Source organism: Bos taurus, chromosome 24, assembly GCF_002263795.3.
Source record: "Bos taurus isolate L1 Dominette 01449 registration number 42190680 breed Hereford chromosome 24, ARS-UCD2.0, whole genome shotgun sequence".
Taxonomy (NCBI): domain Eukaryota; kingdom Metazoa; phylum Chordata; class Mammalia; order Artiodactyla; family Bovidae; genus Bos; species Bos taurus.
Genome location: NC_037351.1, coordinates 54,994,123 through 55,019,430, shown reverse-complemented (window position 1 = coordinate 55,019,430; position 25,308 = coordinate 54,994,123).

The window sequence follows — 25,308 nt, the reverse complement described above, 5'->3', positions numbered from 1 at the left end:
CCATTCAAATGTGGTCTTCCCCAACATTCCCCATCTCAGTAAATGGCACAATGAGGTGAACCCATAAGCTACAAATATGGGCATCTGTGATATTTCTTTCTCCTTCCTAGTGATTTAGTCACTAAGTTGTGTCCAACTCTTGTGACACCATGGACTGTAGCCCGCCAGGCTCCTCTGACCATAGGATTTTCCAAGCAAGAATCCTGGAGTGGGTTGCCACTTCTTTCTCCAGGGGATCTTCCTGGCCCAGGGATCAAACCCGGGTCTCCTGCACTCCAGGCACATTCTTTGCCAACTGAGCTACCAGGAAAGCCCCACCCCATATCCAATCCATTGCCAAGTCCAATCAAAGTACCTGCTAGATAGCTCTCAAATCAGAACCCTGCTCTCCAGCAGTACTTTGAAGACACTCTCTCTTTGTCCCTGGCATCTACTGCTTATGAGTAATTTTTATGAGTAAAAAATGTTGCTCATATCAGGGCAACATTTTTTGCAGCTAAGCTCTCTTTCCCTCTGATAGTTTTTGAGATTTTTCTCTGCATCCTTGAGCCCAAAAGTGGATTTGTTTTTATTTAGCCTGCCTAAGACTTAGTGTGATTTTCTGTCAGAAAATTAAACAGCTCTTCAATTCTTGGAAACTCATATCCATCGCCTCTTTGCTATTACCTTTTTGTTTTTCTTTTTTTTGGCCACACCCCATGGCATGTGGGATCTTAGTTCCCTGACCAGGGATTAAACCCAAACAAGGGGTTGAACCTGTGCCCCTCAAGGGAAGCATGAAGTCTTAACCACTGGACCACCAGGGAAGTCCCTGGCTATTACCTTTAAAATATCCTTTCTATTCCCTCTCTATTAGTCGGAGTCCATTTAGTAGACAGAATCCACATCAGTGATTTTTAACAGGCAGAACTGAATCTAAAGAATTGTTAATCAGTCAAGACATAAGAAGGAGGTAGCATGGTATGGAGGTAGTAACTACAGGAAGCTGTTACCCCCTCGAGGGTTAGGGGAATAAAAATGTGATTATTATAATCTAGAAGTTTGAAGGAAGGAGCCTGCAGAACTAAAACTAATACCTTTGAGGAACGCATGCTGGCCAGCTGGCAATTGGTTTCTGAAAGGATGCAATAAGGCTGGTTACACAAGCTTTGGGAAAACTGCAAATTGGAATTATTGCTGCTACTAGAATGAACTGCTGCTACTAGGGCAGGCATTAAACATCATTCCCTCACCCACTTATCTATGCTCAGAACCTAACTGACCAAGCTTCAGGCATATGTCAATTTCCCCCTTGCTTTCAGGCTCAGCTGTATATTACAGGCATGGCTGTGTGTTTGGAGCAGACAAGAGTGATTCCCTCACCTGCTTTGTCATTTGCCGAGTCTCTATCCACATCTCTTCATTCCACAGTCCTCCCCTATTCCAGGGTTGTCATGTCTTCCTGGGACTATTAGTACTGTCTTCTATCTTGTCCACCTACTTTCATTCTAGCCTGTCTTTCATTTTTCATTCATCCCTAAGGCTGCTGCTGCTGCTAAGTCACTTCACTCGTGTCCGACTCTGTGAGACCCCATAGACGGCAGCCCACCAGGCTCCCCCATCCCTGGGATTCTCCAGGCAAGAACACTGGAGTGGATTGCCATTTCCTTCTCCAATGCATGAAAGTGAAAAGTGAAAGTGAGAGTCTTGTCCAACTCTTAGCGACCTCATGGACTGCAGCCTATCAGGCTCCTCCATCCATGGGATTTTCCAGGCAAGAGTTCTGGAGTGGGGTGCCATTGCCTTCTCCGTCCCTAAGGCTAGTATTTTTAAATACCAATCTAAGAAGATCATGCCTTACTTACATCTTTTCCCACTGCTCTTAAAATAGACAGACATCTTTCCTGGCTCCACAAGGCCTGCTACATCCTTAATCTTTACCCTGTTCACTGCTTTGGTACCACCTTGCATCACCCTCCCTTTCAGTGTTCTCTGGCTACTCCAGCCTTCTTTTCTCTTCTCACATAGGACAAAGCCTTTGCACATGCTAATGGCCCTGCATGGGTCACTTGTTGCCTGAACTCTTTGTCTGATTATAATCATTACTCATCCTGCAAACCACATATCAATGTCATTTCCTCCAGGAAGTCTTCCCTGGTCCCTCAGACTAGTTCAACTCTCTATTTACATGATCTCACAGCCTTGGGCATCTTTCCTTTACATAGTCTATTACAAAATTTTTATAACATCTTCTGCTAGGCTGTAAACTCCAAAAAAGAAGAGAGGCAAGCATCCTAAACTCCTGGCAAGAACTTATACACACAAGAGGCATATAACAGGTATTTACAGAATGAATAAATGAACCATACTGAATACTGATTTCAAATCCTAAAAGATGATGTTAAAGTGCTGCACCCAATATGCCAGCAAATATGGAAAACTCAGTAGTGGCCACAGGACTACAAAAGGTCAGTTTTCATTCCAATCCCAAAGAAGGGCAATGCCAAAGAATGTTCAAACTACCACACAATTGTACTCATTTCACATGCAAGCAAAGTAATGCTCAAAATTCTCCAAGCCAGGCTTCAACAGTATGTGAACTGAGAATTTCCAGATGTTCAAGCTGGATTGAGAAAAAGCAGAGGAACCAGAGATCAAATTGCCAACATCTGTTGGATCATAGAAAAAGCAAGAAAGTTCCAGAAAAATATCTGAAGTGAAGTGAAAGTCGCTCAGTTGTGTCCGACTCTTCGAGACCTCACGGACTATACAGTCCATGGAATTCTCCAGGCCAGAATACTAGAGTGGGTAGCTGTTCCCTTCTCCAGGGGATCTTCCCAACCCAGGGATGGAACCCACGTTTCCCACACTGAAGGCGGATTCTGTACCAGCTGAGGCACTAGGGAAGCCCATTTATACAATTCACCTGGCCTGTTTCTTTTCTGCCATGGGCCTGGTATTCTCAGTATATTATTAAATAAGGTAGGGGCCTCAATAATACTTTTAAATTCCCAGTGTCTAGTACAGTGTGACTGTGACGGCATGCAACTGACAAATTCTTATTCATGATGGTGATAAGAACTTAGTGCCATTATAGTTAATACAATACAATTTTGCTAATTCAATTATTCCCCCAAGTAGTGTACAACTTTTAAAGCTGCTCTTCTCAAGTAATTAAATGTTATCATTATCTAACACACTATTAGACATGGCTGTTAGTCCATTATTTCCAGCTCTTTATATTTTAAATTAATGACATATTATAGTAATATAAAGAAAAAAAATACTTTAAAAAATGCTTTACGTTGGCTGAAAATAACAAATATCTTCAGAGGGTTTCAAATGGTTTAAATTACCCAGATGTGGCGAACATGCAGCGAAATCTTAGACAGGCCCCAAAGAATTCCCTAAGAATGATACATAAGCCAAGGCCATGACATTCATCTTGGAGGTTCTTTCTTCCCCTGAACAAGTTTGATAAAATGCCTTTTCTTCCACTTTGACCTCAAGCACTTAGAAATCATTTGTTTTACAAAAGCCCTGTGGTCCAAGATGATGGCAAGCGGAATAGTGACTTCTGTCTCATATTTCTGTTGTGCGTGGTTTATGACTTCGGTTTAAGGGAGTGCTCCCACATAGAAGTTTGTAGATTGATTTCACTCCTGTGTCTCTGCTGGCCTCCTCTGCACTTCCACGAAGAACAGCGCTGGGCTCTCAAAGCTGGCGTCAAGCATGGTCCTATACCTTCCCGGCCTTGTCCTTCCTGGCCTTGTCCGATTGTCACAGGAACCCAGTCTTACAGCAGCTGCATACACCTGTCTACTTATATAGGTTTCAGGCTTCAGCAAACTCCGGATCTTTGCCATTTTTATGAACTGTATTGATTTTATTTTAGTGCCCAAACACAGTAGTATGGTACACCTTATTTTAAGAAAGAGGCGTTCAAATATTTTCTAATACTATATTAGTAATTTCTCACCATAAAGCCATCAGGCTTACTACAGCATGGCTTACCTTGCAGACCTCCCTAAAATTTACTTTTTTTCTTATTTATTTATTTTCCTTGAAGTACAGTTGATTTACAATGTTGTCAATTCCTGTTATACAGCAAAGTGACTTGGTTATATGTATACATACATTGGAGAAAGCAATGGCAACCCACTCCAGTACTCTTGCCTGGAAAATACCATGGACGGAGGAGCCTGGTGGGCTGCATCCATGGGGTCGCGAAGAGTCGGACACGACTGAGCAACTTCACTTTCATGCATTGGAGAAGGAAATGGCAACCCACTCCAGTGTTCTTGCCTGGAGAATCCCAGGGACGGGGGAGCCTGGTGGGCTGCCGTCTATGGGGTCACACAGAGTCGGACACGACTGAAGCGACTTAGCAGCAGCAGCAGCATATATACTTTTTTTTAAATATTCATTTCTATTATGGTTTATCATAGGATTTTTTTTAAACTGGAGGACGGTTGCTTTACAATGTTGTGCTAGTTTCTGCTGTACAACAATGTGAATCAGCTATATGTATACATATACCCTTTTTCTCTGGAGCCTCCTTCCCACTGCCCCACCCTCCACATCCCACCCCTTTGTTTAGTCATTAAGTCGTGTCTGACCCTTTGAGACCCCCATGGACTATAGCCCACCAGGCTCCTCTGCCCATGGAATCTTCCAGGCAAGAATACTGGAGTGGGTTGCCATTTCCTTCTCCAGGGCATCTTCCCAACCCAAGGATCAAACCTGATCTCCTGCTTGGCAGGCAGATTCTTTACCACTGAGTCTCCAGGGAAGCCTCATCCCAACCCTTTAGACCTCCCTAAATTTAGCTAACTTTCTTCCATCAAGACCATCCAGTTATTCTAATCTGGTATATCTAGGAGGATGATAACTGATGCTTTGCCAGAGAGCTATAAATGCCATCTTGAATTTTATGTTTCCACTTGACAACAAGAGAAGTTCCTCTGATAGTGATCACAGGCTTTCTTGTCAACATACCAAATACATCAACAGGCTTCGTCATGAATTTTCCGGATATTTGTAATATCATGAAAGTGTTTTCAAATTGAGATGAACAAATATCTCATGAAAAACATTCTTTTTCTGTAAGATCATTTTATGTAAAATATAATACAGTCTCAAATTTTATCCTGCATACAACATTACATAGGAACTTTATGCATTTATAAAATTATTTATTACTGACTATAAATTTATGAAGAAAGATTTAGCATACTACTCTGTCCTCGTATTTTTTTTAAATCTGTTGGGCTGTGTCTATTTTTCTAAAGGATTATCCTGTGCCATTTTCCAGTGCTGGCATTTTAGTACACATGCACTATTTTTGCAAAGAACTAGATGATGATGCTCATTTGTCAGCCTCGCATACAGACTTATTATTGTCATTGACCCAATATTTTGCAGACATATTAAAAAAAGGTTCTTAATACCTCTTGACCTAAACACTTTATAGCTTGCTTCAAGGATGTGACATTGCATAAGTATTTTCTACATCAACCAAGGGCATCATCATATTTATCTCATAAAACCAAGCCACCAAAACATGTATTTCAATGACCGTCAATACTTTATATTTTGCTAATAGGCATGTCTGAATTTTAATTTTTCCAAGACTTTTCAACAAATAATGAAAGAGGGGAGTGCCAGTACATACCACACTGAAAATAAGTTAATGTTATACTCGTGGGATGGCACCCCGCTCCAGTACTCTTGCATGGAAAATCCCATAGACAGAGGAGCCTGGTAGGCTGCAGTCCATGCTAAGGGTCAGACACGACTGAGCGACTTCACTTTCACTTTTCACTTGCATGCATTGGAGAAGGAAATGGCAACCCACTCAAGTGTTCTTGCCTGGAGAATCCCAGGGACGGGGGAGCCTGGTGGGCTGTTGTCTATGGGGTCGCACAGAGTCGGACACAACTGAAGTGACTTAGCAGCAGCATATTCGTGGGAAAAAAGTTATTTAAAACAGTAAGCACTACTTAAATTTAAAAAACAACTTTTAAAAAAGCTTTTGAAAATGCAGTCTTTCAAATTCAGCTCAAAATGGGAAAGCAGAAATAAGCAAAGCATGCATATAATTGGAAGGTTCATTATTGTGATATTAGTGGCCAAATCAGGTGCCAGGAAAGTGGCACCTCTTTCTTCTTATGCCATCCAGCTCCTGGAAAACTTTCACCAGTGCTCCTTCTGAATCCAAGGGGATGAAAAGAATTATCATACTCTCCAGCAATCTCACTTTGGGGTATAGATCCAGAAATGAAAACAAGATACTGAAAAGATACTTGCACACCCATATTCATAGCAGTATTACTCACAATAGCCAAGATACAGAATCAGTCTAAGTGTCCATCAATGGATAAGTGGATGAAGATATGGCATATATATATATGCCATACATATACGCATATTTATATACCTACATATATACATATACTACATTTTGTACATATTATACACTTCAAATTTTCTAAGAATCTAGATTTCAAATGTCCTCATCACAAAAAAGAAATGATAATGATAATCACATGACATGATAGAGGTGTTTGCTAATGCTATATTGGTAGCCATATTGTAATAGTAAATGGAGCAAATCACATTTACACCTCATACTTACACACCATTATATGTCAGTTACATCTCAATTTCTTAAAAAAAAGAAAAGTCAAGTCACCTATCATCATCAAGTCCTAAAACCAGGAAACTATCTGCCTTAGAAGTGATTCTGATCAAAACCAGTGGCTTCCACGTCCAGTACGAAGCCTTTCCTGACTCTCCTGGATACACCCGGCCCTCTTTGTGTCACTATCGTACCACAGTATAAACCACTCTCAGGACATTATTGACACCTGTCTTTACGTATTTGTGTGCCTGTCTGTTCCCTCTGGGCTTCCCAGGTGGCTCAGTGGAAAAGAATCTGCCTGCCAGTGTAGGAGACGCTCATTTGATCCCTGGGTCGGAAAGATCCCCCGGAGAAGCAAATGGCAACCCACTCCAGTGTTCTTGCCTGAGAAATCCTACGGACTGAGGAGCCTGGTGGGCTACTGTCCATGGGGCCGCAAAAAGAGACGGATACAACTGAGCGAATAAACAACAACGGTTCCCTCTACTGGACCACAGAAATACTATGGCATTTCTTTCTCGCACTTCACACAGTGTCTAGCTCACAGTCAAGGCCTAGCATGTTTGTCGACTGAATTCTGGATATGGTCACAGAAAGAAAATGCAGCCTCTAGCACCAGCACACTCTGCAAATAACTAGAAAACAGAAACTGCAGAACGTAACAAGCTGCTGCTGCTGCTGCTGCTAAGTCGCTTCAGTCGTGTCCAACTCTGTGCGACCCCATAGATGGCAGCCCACCAGACTCCCCCGTCCCTGGGATTCTCCAGGCAAGAACACTGCAGTGGGGTGCCATTTCCTTCTCCAATGCATGAAAGTGAAAAGTGAAAGTGAAGTCAATCAGTCGTGTCCGACTCTTCTCGACCCCGTGGACTGCAGCCCACCAGGCTCCTCCGTCCATGGGATTTTCCAGGCAAGAGTACTAGAGTGGGGTGCCATTGCTTTCTCCAATGTAACAAGCTAGAGTCATCCATTTTGAGTAAAAGTCTATAACCCCATAGGAGCCAGGGCTGTAAAACAGAATTTTTAATAACAAGAGAGACCTTGGAAGATCTCTCTCTTCCAAGCTTTCATGTTGTAATCACAGTGATTAGCTAATCTTTGGCACCAAAGACAGAGTCACTTTAATTGTTGTTGTTCAATCTTTTGTCAATAATCAGAAATTATTGCCAGGTTATTTAAGTGTTTAGAAACTGTAATCCTGTGTGAAATTTGGCCATACAACCTGTGCTTGTCCTCTGAATTGCCAAATGTGACACAGTCAAAAATCATATTCCTTCATTATTTTCCTTGTACAATAAGAAAATTGGAAAAATATATTATTTGCTTTTAAGTGGAAAAGCACTCCATTTTCCACATGCTAGCACTTCAGGAAATATTATAGCTCCCTTGCTGAAATTTTTAGAAGGGATCACGTTATCCTACATCTTACACTCCTGGTCAAGCTGTCATCACTACCGGTGCATTTCCATAACTTCCTACACATGCCCATTTCCTTGAGAGAGGAGAAGCAGAATGATACTAACTCTCCTAGTGTTTCACAGAGGTTGGAATTTTTATAGATCAAGTCTCAGATTGTCAAAATGGAAGCATGAAAATCTGCTCTATGTAAAACACTACCTTTAATATAAGCAATTTTTTTTTCAGAACCATAAATACTTCACCAACCTTTAGGTACTATTTTTTTCTTTTTTCTTTTCTTTATCTTTTTATTTTATATTGGAGTATAAACAATTAACAATGTTGTGATAGTTTCATGTGAACAGCGAGGGGACTCAGCCATACATATACATGTATCCATTCTCCCCCAGACTCCCCTCCCATTCAGGCTGCCACATAACATTGAGCAGAGCTCCATGTGCTATACAGTAAGTCCCTGTTGGTTATCCATTTTAAATACAGCAGTAGGCACTTTTTTTTTTTTTTTCCAACAGTAACATAGCATTTATGGACAAGAAATAAAGGCAAGATTGCTTCTAGATAAATTTAGCTTGGGAATAAGAAAAATGTGATTTAATAGAGGAAACCTTTGGCTAAATTGATGACAGAGAATGATATGGGAATTGGGAAACCCACAGCCACTGAATCTTCCTTTAAATAGAGGTTTTGTAGAATATGTGCTAGTTCATGTCCTAACAGAAATGTACTTTTCCATCCCAACTGGGTTTCTCCACTCATGCCGTCTTCCTCCTAATGAGTTGGAGCTGTGTGCACCTTAAAACAGAGCGACATGTCCTGAAAAGCTGACATTTCATTTTTAATTGAAATCAAACAGAAATACATCCACTGGGGAACAAGAGCGTAAAGCAGGCTTTTGATAGATATTAACAGGGAAGAGACTACAATACTTTTCTCATCATAACTGAGTTCACTGTTGAAAGCTGCCAGTCCTCTTGCCTGAATCTGAGATTATCTCTAGGATTATATTTGGTGAAAAGAACAGATCTTATGAAGGTGGAATGAGAAATCACATTTGGATGGACACATTTAAAAAAAAAGAAAAACAGCTCTTTGCTTCTTTAAGGAAAAAAAAAGCAATCCTATGAATACAGAGTTCAAGGAAAAACTGTTTAATTTCACTGCAAAAACAAAGATAATGAAACCAAAAGAGCTCACATCATCAACAAAAATATCTGCAAAAATAAATTTAAAAATACATGCTTTGGGAGATAAGATAAACTTACATTACTAGGACTAAAATCCCCTCAGTAGTGGTGCAAATGTATTTTAAAACAGGTTTACTGAAATACCTATAGTAGCAGTAACTTTAGGAGTTGTAGTTTAAGTGGAAGCAATAATACAAATGGAGATTAACATTTGTGTATCTGTATATGGATTATAAAATATTTTATAAAAATTTTACTCTGCAATCCCCCAAACAATATTATGAAAACAAGCTTTCAGAAGACAGCATTCTCCAAAAAGCAGACTTCAAATATAAAAAGCCATAATTTTCTTGAAAACACTTATCTTCATGGTCGAAAGTTTTAGAAATATTCTGTAGTACTTTGTGCACAAAGCTGGCTTTCCTATATGAGTCATTTCAAAACATCAGTGAGTGGGGACTGGTACTGGGGTTACCCAGGTTATGAGTCCGCTTTACTCAAGTCTACGCATTCAAACGTTAATGTTGACCCAAAGCATCCTCACTGAAACACACAGAATACTGTTTCGCCAAATATCTATGTACCCCACGGCCCAGCCAAGTTGATACGTTAAAAATTCAAATGTCACAAGGAGGAAGAGACGAGAGACACCAGATCTCTCTCTCTGCCCGCCCCCGGGCTCCGCGCCTACGCACAGAAGAAAGGCCGCATGAGGATGCAGTGGAAAGGCGGGTGCCCGCAAGCCGCGAAGAGAGGTCTCAGCAGACACCAACCCTGATGGACCCTTGCTTTTGGCGTTTAGAGTTGTAAAATTAGACTGTGGTGACGGCTACACAATTCTATGAGTATTCTAAAACGCCCTGAATACTTGTAATGTGTGGTATATGAATTATATTTCAGTAAAGGTATTCGGAGAGGGCAATGGCACCCCATTCCAGTACTCTTGCCTGGAGAATCCCATGGACGGAGGAGCCTGGTGGGCTGCATCCATGGGGTCGCTAAGAGTCGGACACGACTAAGCGACTTCACTTTCACTTTTCACTTTCATGCATTGGAGAAGGAAATGGCAACCCACTCCAGTGTTCTTGCCTGGAGAATCCCAGGGACGGGGGAGCCTGGTGGGCTGCCGTCTATGGGGTCGCACAGAGTTGGACACGACTGCAGCGACTTAGCAGCAGCAGCAGCAAAAGTATTCAATGCATCCCTGGTAGCTCATCGGTAAAGAATCCGCCTGCAATGCCGGGGACCACCTGCAGTACAGGAGACCCAGGTTCCATCCCTAGGTCAGGAAGATCCCCTGGAGAAAGAAATGGCAACCCACTCCAGTGTTCTTGCCTGGAAAATCCCATGGACAGAAGAACCTCGGGGGGGGGGGGGGTCGGGGGGGGGGCGGGAGGGAGAGGGACGGGCGGTGCAGCTATAGTCCATGGGGTCGCAAGAGTTGGACACAATTTAGCGACTAAACCACAAAGGTATTCAAAATGAAGGACCATAAACCATCCATTCCTCAACACCCCCTCCGCAAAAGAGAATAGGACTTAGGGAGTCTGCCCTGTAATTCCCCTACTGGGCTTGCCCAAGGCTCCTTTCAGAGTCATTTCTTGCCACACTGAGATCACTGAGGCTTGGGGAACCTCTGGATCAGAAGAAACTGAGTGGTAGAGCAATCAGCTGTGCCACCTGGACTTTCTGGAAGACTCGGCCCCACAGAGCTGGTACCCCCACCCCTGAGAAGGGATGCTGCCTGGAGATGCTCAGAGGGTATGTTCCACAAGGGACCCAGACCGCTCAGGCAGAGCACTGTTCAGCTGGGGCTGGTGCCACTGAAGGAGTCCACAAAGATGGTTCTGAGGATGCCAATAAGGAGCTGAGACTGGAACAAGTCATCGCTGCCTCGGTGAGGAGCTGCAGCCGAGGAGCTCTGACAGGAACAGTAGGTAAAGAGCAAAAAGGAAGTCTCTTTGCTTCACTCCAGCCTTCTCGGCTCTCTTGCATGTCCCCAGCAGGAGTGGCCTTGGCCAGCAGGAGAAACGTGGTTTCCAGAGACCAACCTCTAGTATCTCAGAGCAGAAAAAGGAGGGGTGCTTTTCTGTTAACTCTACAGCAGAACCTAAGCTCCTTCAGGACTCTGACTAGGACTTACTGAACTTTGTGAGTTACTTGAGTGGTATCGAAAAAAAGAGAATATTCATTGGAAGGATTGGTGCTGAAGCTGAAGCTCCAACACTTTGGCCACCTGATGCGAACTGACTCACTAGAAAAGACCCTGATGCTGGGAAAGATTGAAGGCAGGAGAGAGGGAAGACAAAGGATAGTGGTTGGATGGCATCACTGACTCAATGAATATGAGTTTCATCTCCAGGAGATGGTGAAGGACAAGGAATCTTGGTGTGCTGCAGTCCATGGGGTCACAAAGAGTTGGACACAACTTGGCAACTGAACAACAGCAACAAGAATTTGAAGAGAAAGGATAAAGGGAAGGAAGAGTGAAAAGAAGGTGATAAAGGGTGTGAAGAAATAGTGGACAAGTCAGGCGGACACTAAGAGAGGTCAGGAGATGAGGCGAGAAGAGCTCAGAGCAGAGGGACGCTGAAGCCGGGAGTGAGGAAATAGGTAGCTCTCTGAGGAGGTAGATGGCTCTCTGGGGAGGTGGGTGTGGCTCTCTGAGGAGGTGGGTGGCTCTCTGAGGAGGTGGGTGTGGCTCACTGAGGAGGTGGATGGCTCTCTGGAGAGGTGGGTGTGGCTCTCTGGGGAGGTGGGTGTGGCTCTCTGAGGAGGTGAATAGCTCTCTGGGGAGGTGGGTGTGGCTCTCTGAGGAGGTGGATGGCTCTCTGGAGAGGTGGATGTGGCTCTCTGGGGAGGTCGGTGTGGCTCTCTGAGGAGATGGGTGGCTCTCTGAGGAGGTGGGTGGCTCTCTGGGGAGGTGGGTGTGGCTCTCTGAGGAGGTGGATGGCTCTCTGAGGAGGTGGATGGGTCTCTGGGGAGGTGGGTGTGGCTCTCTGAGGAGGTGGATGGCTCTCTGAGGAGGTGGGTGTGGCTCTCTGAGGAGGTGGATGGGTCTCTGGGGAGGTGGGTGGCTCTCTGAGGAGGTGGGTGGCTCTCTGAGGAGGTGGGTATGGCTCTCTGAGGAGGTGGATGGCTCTCTGAGGAGGTGGGTGTGGCTCTCTGAGGAGGTGGGTGTGGCTCTCTGAGGAGGTGGGTGGCTCTCTGAGGAGATGGGTGGCTCTCTGAGGAGGTGGGTGTGGCTCTCTGAGGAGGTGGGTGGCTCTCTGAGGAGGTGGGTGGCTCTCTGGGGAGGTGGGTGTGGCTCTCTGAGGAGGTGGGTGGCTCTTTGAGGAGGTGGGTGTGGCTCTCTGAGAAGGTGGGTGTGGCTCTCTGAGGAGGTGGGTGTGGCTCTCTGAGGAGGTGGGTGTGGCTCTCTGAGGAGGCGGGTGGCTCTTTGAGGAGGTGGGTGGCTCTCTGAGGAGGTGGGTGTGGCTCTCTGAGGAGGCGGGTGGCAGGTGGGACGAAGCACGGGAGAACACAGCTGGAGGGGAGCCACGCATGGTGGACAAGTTGGTTTGTTGGCTTGTTTTCAGAATGTGGAAACTTGCACAGATTTATAGGCTGAGTGAAAGAAGAGAAGGAAAGCTTGAACTTTCAAGACAAAGGAGAGGTAAGTGATGGATAAACACAGCTGTTATTTTTCATTTGAGTTTTTCCAATGAACCTGGTGACCTTGAGCGACTTCTCAAGCTACCTGAGATACAGGTTTTATGTTCTTCAGAGTTGATCAAAATAATATGGGTTATATTTTAAGTTCTGAAGGCCAGATGTCTTCATTCTTAAATAACATGTCAGTATGTGCTGATTTCCTGGGGGCCACCAGGCATTTAGGGAGATGCCCAGGGGGAGAAATGCTGCCATTTATGAGATTCATCCCTGAGATGACAAATAATTTAACTTGTACCAAAACCCACTGATTCTTCATGGAGGTTTCTTCACATACAATAACCTCTGCAAATTTTGCCTACAGAATTTTGAGGAAAATCAAGAGTGCCAATTAACTCAAAAAATCATAAAACTAATGACACAAATAATGAGTAGTCATAAACAAAACAAAACTGAAAACCCCTTTATTCCTGACTCTATCTGATACTCCATTAGAACTGCACCAAATTAATATCTAAGTTACCCCATGAAAGCAATTTAATGGATCTTTTGGATAATTCTAATAAAAATAAGAAATCGATTATCTCAGTCTCAAATTTGCCACAATTAAAGGGAAACTCTCTTTTGAATTGGACTGTTTCTCCCTAAAGAATCTTCTTTTATAAAGAAGAATATTGCAATATGCTCTGAATAGATGTTTAAAATCTCTCTCATAAGTTCTGGAAATCTCTCTCATTGAAACAGTCCCAGCTTGACAGCCCTGCAATAACCATTAAATATTAAAATAACATTAAAGAGCAACTGCTCAGCTCATGGATTTAGCTGCAAAACCCCTTTTCACACTAATGGGACTCACATTGCTAAATCCCCATGTGCTGTACAGAAAATTTACCCCCAAGGATCCAATGATCAGACACAGTCAAGAAAATGATGAATGCACTTTCAAAAAAATAATCGATCTGCTACCAAACAAATTATGATTATTCATGGAATTTCAATCGTTCTAAAAGTCAGACTAACATTCAACAGCATCCAATTTCGCTTTCATAAAATATATTGATACATTTGTGATGTGATAAAATTCATATTTCTACTGCAAGATAATTTGGATGGTGTAAAGATATTTATAAAGTTATTAAAAAAACCTCTCATTTACAAAAATCACTTAAAGCCAAAGACTAATTCTAAATATTTTTTATGTGTACTATTTCTGTAGACATTATCACCATAATGCTTAAAATTAAGGATTGTTTTCTGTTGTTATTGATATACATTTAATGTAAAAGGAAAAAAGATAGTGTAAGTAACTAATATTGCTAATATTTATAGCTTTATAGACATCTCAACTTCTCCAAATTACATCTTTTAAGAAGTTATAGGAATTCTGACATAGTTATACCACTGGAAATATAACTATCCATGTTAACTATCCAGGAGGCAGTTACAAACTGTGAAAAAACAGTATGTTTAATGGAATGTATTCTAGACTAAACTTTAGTTTACCTCAAATTTAGCTTTCCCAAAGGTCAAACTAAGACAAGTCACTTAAATCCTCAAAGCCACAACTTTTTAGCTATGAAATGAAAATGGACCTGGGGCTGTCTATGTCTGTCAATTCATGATTTTCTTTTGTGACAGGTAATTTGATTTATATTGAGTCTTGTTCCAGTTTCCCCTGAGCCTCAGCTTCATCCAAACACATACACATATAAACACATGTACACACAAGTATAAGCATAAAGAGGAGAAAGAAATTTTTATACTTTATATAGGACTGTGGTACAAATACATCTATAATAGTCTGTGAAATTTCAGTTTGTTAATGTCAAAGTGTTTACCAGCATTGAAAGAAGCCTAGAGAATAAGAAAGAGGGGTAGCACTGTTTCATGGCGAAAGCACCTAGATGGAAAATTTGGAGACCTGATTGTACCACTAGCAAATTCTGTGATACTGGACAGATCACTTTATATCTGCAAATCACAGTTTATTTCTTTTTATGATAAAAATTCTCAACAAACTAGGTATAGAAGGAATTTGCCTCTACATAATAAGGACCACATATTAAAAACCCACAGCAAACATGACACTCAGTGGTGAAAAACTGAAAGCTTTCCCCATAAGATCAGGAATAAGGAAAGAAAGCCCATTCTTTCCACTTGTTTAACATGGTACTGAAAGTTCTAGCCAGGGTTATTAGGCAAGAAAAAGAAATAAAAGACATACAAATCAGAAAGAAAGAAGTAAAATTATCCTTGCTTGCAGATGACATGATTTTATTATTATTTATTCAGTAAAGCCCTAAAGACTCCACATAAAAAACTATTAAAACTAATAAAAGAATTCAGTGAAATGGCAGGATATATAATCGACCTGCAAAAATCAGTTGTATTTCCATGCACTACTAGCAATGTATTATCTGAAAGAGAAAACAATTCCACTTACAATAGCATCAGAAAGAATAAAATACTTAGGAATACACTTAATCGAGGAGGTGAAAGACTTATACACTGAAAATTACAAAACACTGATGAAAGAAAATTTAAAGACACAAATACATTGAAAGACTTCCCAAGTTAATAGTCATATGGAACCACAAAAGCAATCTTGAAAAAGAAGAGCAAAGCTGGAGGCATCACACTTTCTGAGTTTAAAGCACATTTCAAAGCTACAGTAATTAAAACAGTATGACAGTGGAAGAAAAACAAACATATAGACCAATAGAGAGCCCAGAAATAAACCCATGCACATACAATCAACTGATCTTCAACAAGTATGCCAAGAATACACAATAGGAAAAGGATAGTCTTTTCAACAAATGGTATTGGGAAATCTAAATATCCACACACAAAATTATGAAATTGAACCCTTTTCTTATATCATATATAAAAATCAGCTTAAAGCAGATCAAAGATTTAAACATAAAGCCTGGAACTAAAAATCCTAGAAGAAAACGTAGGAGAAAATCTTCTTGACATAGGTCTTAGAAATGACAAAAGCACAAGCAAAAATAAATAAATAAATAAACAAGTGGGACTACATCAAACTGTAAAGCTTCTGCATAGCCAAGGAAATAACAGAGTAAAAGGGCAACCTATGAAATAAGGGAAAATATTTGCAAACCATGGATCTGAAAAGGAGCAAATATTTATAACATATAAGGAACTCCTGCAACTCAATAGCAAAAAAAAAAAAAAAAAAGCAATAATCTGATTTTAAAATGGACAGAGGTCTTGATTAGACATTTTTCTAAAGACATACTAACAGCCAACAGGTATATGAAAAGATGTTCAGTATCACTAATCATCAGGGAAACACAAACCAAAATCACACTGGGATAACACTATAAATCTGTTAGGACTGCTATTACCAAAAAAAGAAAAGAGTAAGTTTTGTCAAGGATGTAGAAAATTCAGAACACTTGTATACTGGTGGGAATGTACAATGGTAAACAGTGTGGTGATCCTCAAAAAATACCTAAAAATAGGACTACCATACGATCCAGCAATCCTACCTCTGAGTGTATATCCAAAAGAACTGAAATCAGGATCTCAAAGAGACAGCTGAACTCCCATGTTCACTACAGCATTATTTGCAATAGCAAAGACATGGAAACAATGTAAGCATCAACAGATGAATGGATCAAGAAAATGTGGTATATACATGCAATGGTATGTTAAAAAAGAAAGAAATAGTCCAAAAAAAAAAAAAAAAGAAATGCCATATGGGACAACATGGATAAACCTCTAGGACCTTATGCTACGTGAGTAAACCAATTCCAGAAGGACAATACTGCATGAGGAATCTTAAATAGTCAAACTTATAGAAACAGAGAGTAGAATGGTAGTTGCCAGAGGCCAGGGGAAATGCGGAGTTGTTCTTTAATGTGTTAACATTTCAGTTATGCAATAGACTTGTGGACATAGTGGGGAGGGAATGAGTGGGACGAATGAAGAAAATAGCATCAGTGTATATATACAGTGTCATGTGTAAATCAGGTAGTTGGTTAAAAGCTGCTGTATAACACAGGGATGCTGACCTAGAGGAGTCGGGGGGGGGGGGTGGGGGGGAAAGGGAGGGAGGCCCAAGAAGGAGGGGATACATGTATAATTATGGCTGATTTGCGTTGTTGTATGGCAGAAGCCAACATACCATTGTGAAAATGAAAAAAAAAAACGAAATAATTTTTAAAAAGGAAAAGTAAAGTTACTTCTAGATCTTAAAAACCTGAATAAATTCTAGAGATATGCTGTACAGTATTGTGACTATAGTTAACACACTGAATTGTGTACTTAAAAATGTGTTAAAATGTTAAGTATTCATACCAAAGGCCTATATTTCTCAGGAACACAGATTCTAAAATTCCAAATTAAATTTTAACATATTAAATTTAACAATATATAAAATGAAATATATACCAAAATGTATCTTGATAGAATGGGGTTTATCCCAGAAATTCATGCTGGTATAACATCTGAAAGTCAATATGTTACCATATGAACACAAAATTTTGTTTAAAACCCATTTGATAATGACCAGTTCCAACATCAACAGTTTTCAAGTTCCAACATTCATTCTCAATGAAAACTCTTAACATACTAGGAACAGAAAGGAACCTTCACAATCTCACAAAAGGTACATTTTGAAAAGTCAACAGCTAACATCATACTTAATAGTGAAAGACTGAGTATCTTCCCTCTAAACTCAGGACCAGTAAAAATGTCTGGTTTCACCATTTCTATTCAACACTGCATTTACGGTTACAGTTAGGGCACTAAAGAAATGAAAGGAGACAAGACTGAAAATGAAGTAAAACTGCACTAGGATCGCCTATGTAGCAAGTGGGACGGAATCCACCATGGCTCAGAGGTGATCCCCAGACCCATGAACTTTGGAGTTCAGCCCCATTGGCTGCTGCCATTTGTTCGGGGGAGCCTGGTGGGCTGCCGTCTATGGGGTCGCACAGAGTTGGACACGACTGAAGTGACTTAGCAGCAGTAGCAGTTGTCTGTATACCAGGCACCTGTGGGAATTTCTTCCCCTTTATCTACTAGCCCCAGGGACCCCCCAGCAAGAGGGATGGATCCACAAACTCTACAGGACCTAGCAGCGCCCACATTGCTAGTGCCGGTGGGCCAGTGAACGGGGTGCTTCTCTAATGCAAAGAGGCAGGCCACCGAGTCAGCGGGGCAGTCTGAGCCAGGGCAAGGATGGGTGGATGGGGCATACGCTCATCCAGGTGGAAAGGCCGCTTTGAACAGGATAAATGGGTCCTTCAGGAGCATCTCTAGTGGGAGGAGCGCCGTGTACACCGCCCAGAGATGTTGCTCCAGGGGTAGGACAGTTTGTGCCCCCTTCCAGAGCTGGGACCAACATCCTAGTGGCCCTCTGGCCTTCTGCGGTCTGTCACGGTGCCCAGGCCACAGCGTCCAGAAACAGGGACGCGTCGAACTTGAACAGCAGCCAGCACCCTACGTTCTGCAACTTAACAGCCGGCTCTGCCGTCTTGTCCGCCAACCCGGAAGCTGGCAGCGGACCATCCGCACGTCCCTCTCTACTCAGCTCTTCTGCCAACTTTCAGACCTGAGCTCCGGCCTCCAGCCGGACATCGGGGGCCGGCGACCTGCCCACCGCGAGGCCAGCCGCCCACCGCGCATCCTGCGTCCCTTCTCCGCCACCGCACACCACGTGCAGTTCCCTCCGCAGGAAAGAGCATCAGACCAGGACGGCTCACAAGCACCTAGCTCACGGGCCGCCCCTCCCCACATGGAGATCCACGGCCGACTCGGCATTTTCCAGAGGCAGCAGCTTTAAAAAGCAAGGGAGCTCACCCTAGGAGACGTGTCTTCGCGGCCAGAAACGAGTAGACCTCCGCACCTGCCGGCCAGAAGTTCTCCAGCGGTCTTCACCCGGTTCAGGTGTGAAGGCCACGCGGACGGTCCCAGCATCACTTGACGATCTTGAGGCTGGTTCCCTGAGGCTGCTCCAGGGGCCGGGAAGGCAGGACCCGCGCGCGGGTCCAGCTCGGGGCCAATCACTCATGTCCTCGGCGTGATCTCCTCCCACAATTACTGACAGGTGAAACAGCACGGATGAATCACGAAATAATTAGGCTGAGTTCAAGAAGCCGAATAAATAGAGGAGTGGGAAAGAGGAATAACAGAGGGGCATGAAGAAGTTTTTGGAGGTGATGGATATGTGCATTTCTTGACTAACTTCATAGGTGTGTATATAAATATATGTATATTAGTGTCTGTGTGTGTGTCAGATGTATCAAATTATATAATTTAAATGTGTGCCATTTGTTGAATAGTGAATATTCCTCAAGAGAGCTGTTTTTTAAAATATGAAAATATTTTTTGCCAAATAAATAATTACTAGTGGATACTATTTTTCTTAGTGCTTTCTCATTTTTTTGATCACAGCAACCAAGAGAGTTGGCTATGCTGATTATTTTTATTATATTATTGTTACACACTATTATTATTATTATATGGTTGGTCCCATGTAACAAACGATTAAGTCAGAGGCTCAAAGGCATTACCTTGCCCAATGTCAGAAAAGCTTTGTCAGTAAACATCATGTTAAATTCTTCTTATGTATAAAATTTTTATTTGCTGTTAACTTTTAAACATTTTTATTGAGATAATTGGGCTTCCTAGGTGGTGCTGGTGGTAAAGAAGCGCCTGCCAATGCAAGTTAGAAGAGATGCCAGTTTGATTCCTGGGTGGGGAAGATCCCCTGGAGGAGGGCTCAGGGACCCATTCCTGTATTGTGGCCTGGAGAATCCCATGGACAGTGGAGCCTGGAAGGCTACGGTCCATAGTTTTGCACAGAGTGAGACAATACTGAAGTAACTTAGCACACAGGCATAATTGATACACAATGTTGTGTTAATGTCAGGTATATAGCTAGTAAAGTAATGCTCAAAATTCTCTAAGCCAGGCTTCAGCAATATGTGAACCGTGAACTTCCTGATGTTCAAGCTGGTTTTAGAAAAGGCAGAGGAACCAGAGATCAAATTGCCAACATCCAATGGATCATGGAAAAAGCAAGAGAGTTCCAGAAAAACATCTATTTGTGCTTTATTGACTATGCCAAAGCCTTTGACTGTGTGGATCACAATAAACTGTGGAAAATTCTGAAAGAGATGGGGATACCAGACCACCTGATCTGCCTCTTGAGAAATTTGTATGCAGGTCAGGAAGCAACAGTTAGAACTGAACACGGAACAACAGACTGGTTCCAAATAGGAAAAGGAGTATGTCAAGGCTGTATATTGTCACCCTGCTTATTTAACTTATATGCAGAGTACATCATGAGAAACGCTGGACTGGAAGAAACACAAGCTGGAATCAAGATTGCCAGGAGAAATATCAATCACTTCAGATATGCAGATGACACCACCCTTATGGCAGAAAGTAAAGAGAAACTCAAAAGCCTCTTGATGAAAGTGAAAGTGGAGAGTGAAAAAGTTGGCTTAAAGCTCAACATTCAGAAAACGAAGATCATGGCATCCGGTCCCATCACTTCATGGGAAATAGATGGGGAAACGGTGGAAACAGTGTCAGACGTTATTTTTCTGGGCTCCAAAATCACTGCAGATGGTGACTGCAGCCATGAAATTAAAAGACGCTTACTCCTTGGAAGGAAAGTTATGACCAACCTAGATAGCATATTCAAAAGCAGAGACATTACTTTGCCAACAAAGGTCTGTCTAGTCAAGGCTATGGTTTTTCCTGTGGTCATGTATGGATGTGAGAGTTGGACTATGAAGAAGGCTGAGTGCCAAAGAATTGATGCTTTTGAACTGTGGTGTTGGAGAAGACTCTTGAGAGTCCCTTGGACTGCAAGGAGATCCAACCAGTCCATTCTGAAGGAGATCAGCCCTGGGATTTCTTTGGAAGGAATGATGCTAAAGCTGAAACTCCAGTACTTTGGCCACCTCATGCAAAGAGTTGACTCATTGGAAAAGACTCTGATGCTGGGAGGGATTGGGGGCAGGAGGAGAAGGGGACGACAGAGGATGAGATGGCTGGATGGCATCACTGACTCGATGGACGTGAGTCTGAGTGAACTCCGGGAGTTGGTGATGGACAGGGAGGCCTGGTGTGCTGCGATTCATGGGGTTGCAAAGAGTCGGACATGACTGAGCGACTGATCTGATCTGATATAGCAAAGTGAATCTATTATACAATTGCATATATCCATTCTTTTTTTTAGATTCTTTGCCCATATTGACCATTATAGAATATTGAATAGAGTTCCCTATACTATACAGTAGGTTTTTATTTTATCTCTTTTATATATAGCATTGTGTATACATCAGTCCCAATCTTCCAATTTATCCTTTCCTCCTACCTTCCCCTCCAGTAACCATAAGTTTCTTTTCCACATCTGTAACTCTATTTCATAATTTATCTATTGTAGATAAGTTCATTTGTAGCCTTTTTTTAGATTCCACATATAAGCAATATCATATGACATTTGTTTTCCTGTACCTGACTTACTTCACTCAGTATGAGAATTTCTATGTCCATCCATGTTGCTGCAGATGGCATTATTTTTTTATGGCTGAGTAATATTTTATTGTATGTATGTACTACATCTTCTTTATTCATTCCTTTGTATCTGTCATGTTGAATTCTTTAGAAGCAAATGAAATAAAGGGCAAACCTGACTTCATTACAGTGGTCTTCAAACATTGCGATCTGTGCCTCCTTACCATCCCCTTTTACAACACTAAGAGGTTCTCACTAAATTAAATAGTCTACACCATTCTCAATTCCCAATCTCCCCAGAAATGTGAGGTAACAACATTTCAATTTGCACTGTCCAATGCGGTAGCCACTCATCATTTCTGCTAAATAAAATGTAACTCATCCAAATTGAGATATGGTATAAGATACAGTCCAGATTTTGAAGATGTAAATATCTCATTAATATTTTTATAATGATGACATGTTGAAGGGTCTTCCCAGGTGGAGCTAGTGGTAAAGAACCACCCGCCAATGCAAGAGATGTAAGAGATACAAGTTCAGTCCCTGGGTTGGGAAGATTCCCTGGAGAAGGGCATGGCAACCTGCTCCAGTATTCTTGCCTGGAGAATCCCATGAACAGAGGAGCCTGGTGGGCTACAGTCCATTGGGTTGCACAGAATCGGACACGACTGAAGTGACTTAGCAGGTACGTGACATGTTGAAATCATAATACTTTGGACATATTGGGTTACGTAAAATATACTGTCCATTAGTTTCATCTGTATCTTTTTAATTTTTAAATGTGATTCCTAGGAAATTTTAAATTACATGTGTGTTTTGCATTATACTCCTATGGACGTGACTGATCTAAATCCTACTCAAAAAAGCAATGTTATACATTTTTGTATGACAATTTCAAAAAAATGATGAACTTGTATTTTAATCATGGAGAGATCTTGCTTCAGATTTATAAAGGGTTGAAGGCTCTAAGTAAGATGGTACTTGGGGATTCTATGGGGATACTTGAAGAAAAATTAGCCTAGATGTAATAGAAGATGATGATTGGAAGGAAAAAGGGGTACAGCTGTTTGGGAACTCATAGTCAGCACTGGAAAATATTCAATCAAAATTCTACTTGAAGAAAAATAGGCCTGAGCATGGTAGGAAACGATCATTGGAAAACAAAAAGGTACAGCTGATGGGGAACTACGGTGCTGTGTGCCTGCTACGTCGCTTCAGTAATATCTGATTCTTTGCGACCCCGTAGACCATAGCCCACCAGGCTCCTCTGTCCATGGGATTCTCCAGGCAAGAATACTGGAGCGGGTTGCCATGCCCTCCTCCAGGGGATCTTCCTGACCCAGGGATCGAACGCATGTCTCTGTGGCTCCAGCATTGCAGGCAGATTCTCTACTGCTGAGCCACTGGGGAAGCCGAACTTATAATGTGGTGGAGAATATTCAATCCAACCTCTAAGTTGACCTTTTGTGTTAGTTCCTATTCTGGAACGCTTTGGGTTACAGTGTAGCATTTTGATGCATCAAACCCCAGTGGATGTTTGTGGCATTTGTGGAAACTGAGCCAACTGAGAGTTGCCTGGGCCCAGTGAAGGGCTTAACTGTGTAACTACCACCAAGGCAGGACTTGGGGCAGCAGCTGCAGTTTTTGATTCTGTGGGTTAAAATCTCGAGCTCATAGACGTTTCTTCATGCCAGACTCTGGCGCGCCATATTGCTCTCTCTATTGCTCTGTCTCTCAGTCAGCTAGAGGTCTGTCACCTCGTAGAGATTCGTGCGTCAGTGAATCCTAGAAGCCCTCCCTGGATCCACTGCACTCACTCTTCCTAAGTCAGGTGGCTGTTTGGGTCCCCTTGTGCTGGCAGAATTGCTGTCATTAATTATATTAAACCCAGCTCATGTAAAAATACTCCAGAAATTGCAAAGCATGACAAATGTCGCCACAGCAGAGCCAAGTCTTGCAGGAAAACTGTGCTCTTCCAGATTCTTTCCTCTGGAATGCCTCGTGCTGCCGTGTTAACCCTCCTCCATAAGTGAAATCTCTCCTTTTTGATGGGTATCTTCCTGTTGCAGCTGCTAAAGATTCAATATATAGCTTCCTTTTTACCACCTTCTGAATTTGGAACCGGTGGAACACCAGACCCAGGAGTCAGACAGATGGTGAGAGAATGTGGCTTCAGATGAAAGGCTCAGGAATTTCCCTAATACTTCACCTCTGAGTGAGACACCCACACAGTCATGGATCGAGCTGGACAGTGAAGACTTCCCTCAAGTTTGGCATGAATGAGCAGACCAGAGTGCAGACATCCTAAGGCATCTCCCAGGAAGGAAAGAGCATTCAATACAGCACTCAGCTGAGCATGCTCAGTGAGGTCAACCAAACTCAAAATAAAATGAGCCTGGGGGAGGGCAGTATGGGGAGCAAAGCAGAAGTTGCTCTGCACAGAAACATTAAGCCAGGAAAATGAGTACCCTCCCACCCCTGACTCTCCGTGAACGTATTGATCTGCACTTTGTCAAAGATGTGACAGGCGTTTAGGACTGTATCTGCTAGTACTTGGCATACAGACATGTAGAATGGATTTGCCTTCTTGCAAGTTCCATCCATTCATTCTAATTATATTGGGTTGGCCAGAAAGTTCATTTGGGTTTTCTAGAACAGCTTCATAGAAAAACCTCAAATGAACTTTTGGGCCAACCCAATATTTACTCAGTGGCTGTTACATGCACAGCACTGTTCTAGGAGCTACTAGGTGAAGAAACAGACAAAAATCTTGTCTTCATGGAACTTCTATTTTAGCAGGGAAGATTGAAAAAAATAAATATGTTCCCACACCCCATAGTGCAGGGCTTTCTTCGCCTAAGATGCTCTATGAGAGCATTCAGATTTGGAGACAAGTCACAAAGCAGAATTTTGTGGAACCAAAAATAAATGTTCTCATCTCTTTTACTCTAATTAAATGGTCCAAACAGACTAATCAGAATGGAAAAGCATATTTAACTCAACACCTTCCTCTAAAACATATCCAAGGTCCATTTATTTCCAACACAGCCCCTTTCCACCTGTGATAACTAAAGCCTACCTTGTGAAAGCATGGTAGCAAGATGCCGAGTGAGTCTAGTTTTATCCTTGCCTTGTAAATCTTTAACGCTATTGAGAGTGGGAGTTTAAGATAGTCGACTAACTTCAGACTTCTGCGAAAAATGATTTAATGGGCCTGTTTAATAAATTCCGTTGCTAGTAAGCCATAGGCCAAAACCCCTCAAGATATCAGTGTATCAAAAGCTTCTGTAAAGTTACCAAGGAGAGGAAGAGAGATTTGTTGGAATTTTCCTAAAGTGCTTGAATTAATATTATCTTTTTTGTGGTCTAGGAAATTTTGCTAACAGCCTTGCTGCCTTCCCATCAAGGGTACAGTGTGATGGAGTGTATAGCAGGGAACTTTCATCCATAGATCAGCACTGAAGGAGACAGATCGGTTGTTTTTATCAGCATCAGCAGGGCTAAGCACATTTGTTCGCAGGTGTTAGGAATCACCACTTGAATGAAAAGCTGGGCAGAGAAAAAGTATTTGTCTAGTGAAAACATAACAAGTATATACATAGTCCACACTCTAAGGGAATCCCAGATGGCTCAGTGGTAAAGAATCTGCCTGCAAGAGAAATGGGTTTGATCCCTGGGTTGGGAAGATCCCCTGGAGGAGGAAATGGCAACCCATTCCAGCGTTGCCTGAGAAATCCCATGGACAGAGGAGCCTGGCAGGCTTTGTAGTCCATGGGGTTGCAGAGAATCAGACATAACTGAACACACACACACAAACACACACTGTAGAACATGGCACATCACTTTCTGGGCTGATGTTAACTCACCTGGAACACATCCTGGCATGGTCTTTCCTTGATTGCATTCCTTAAATTGAATTAGCATGTATTAAGT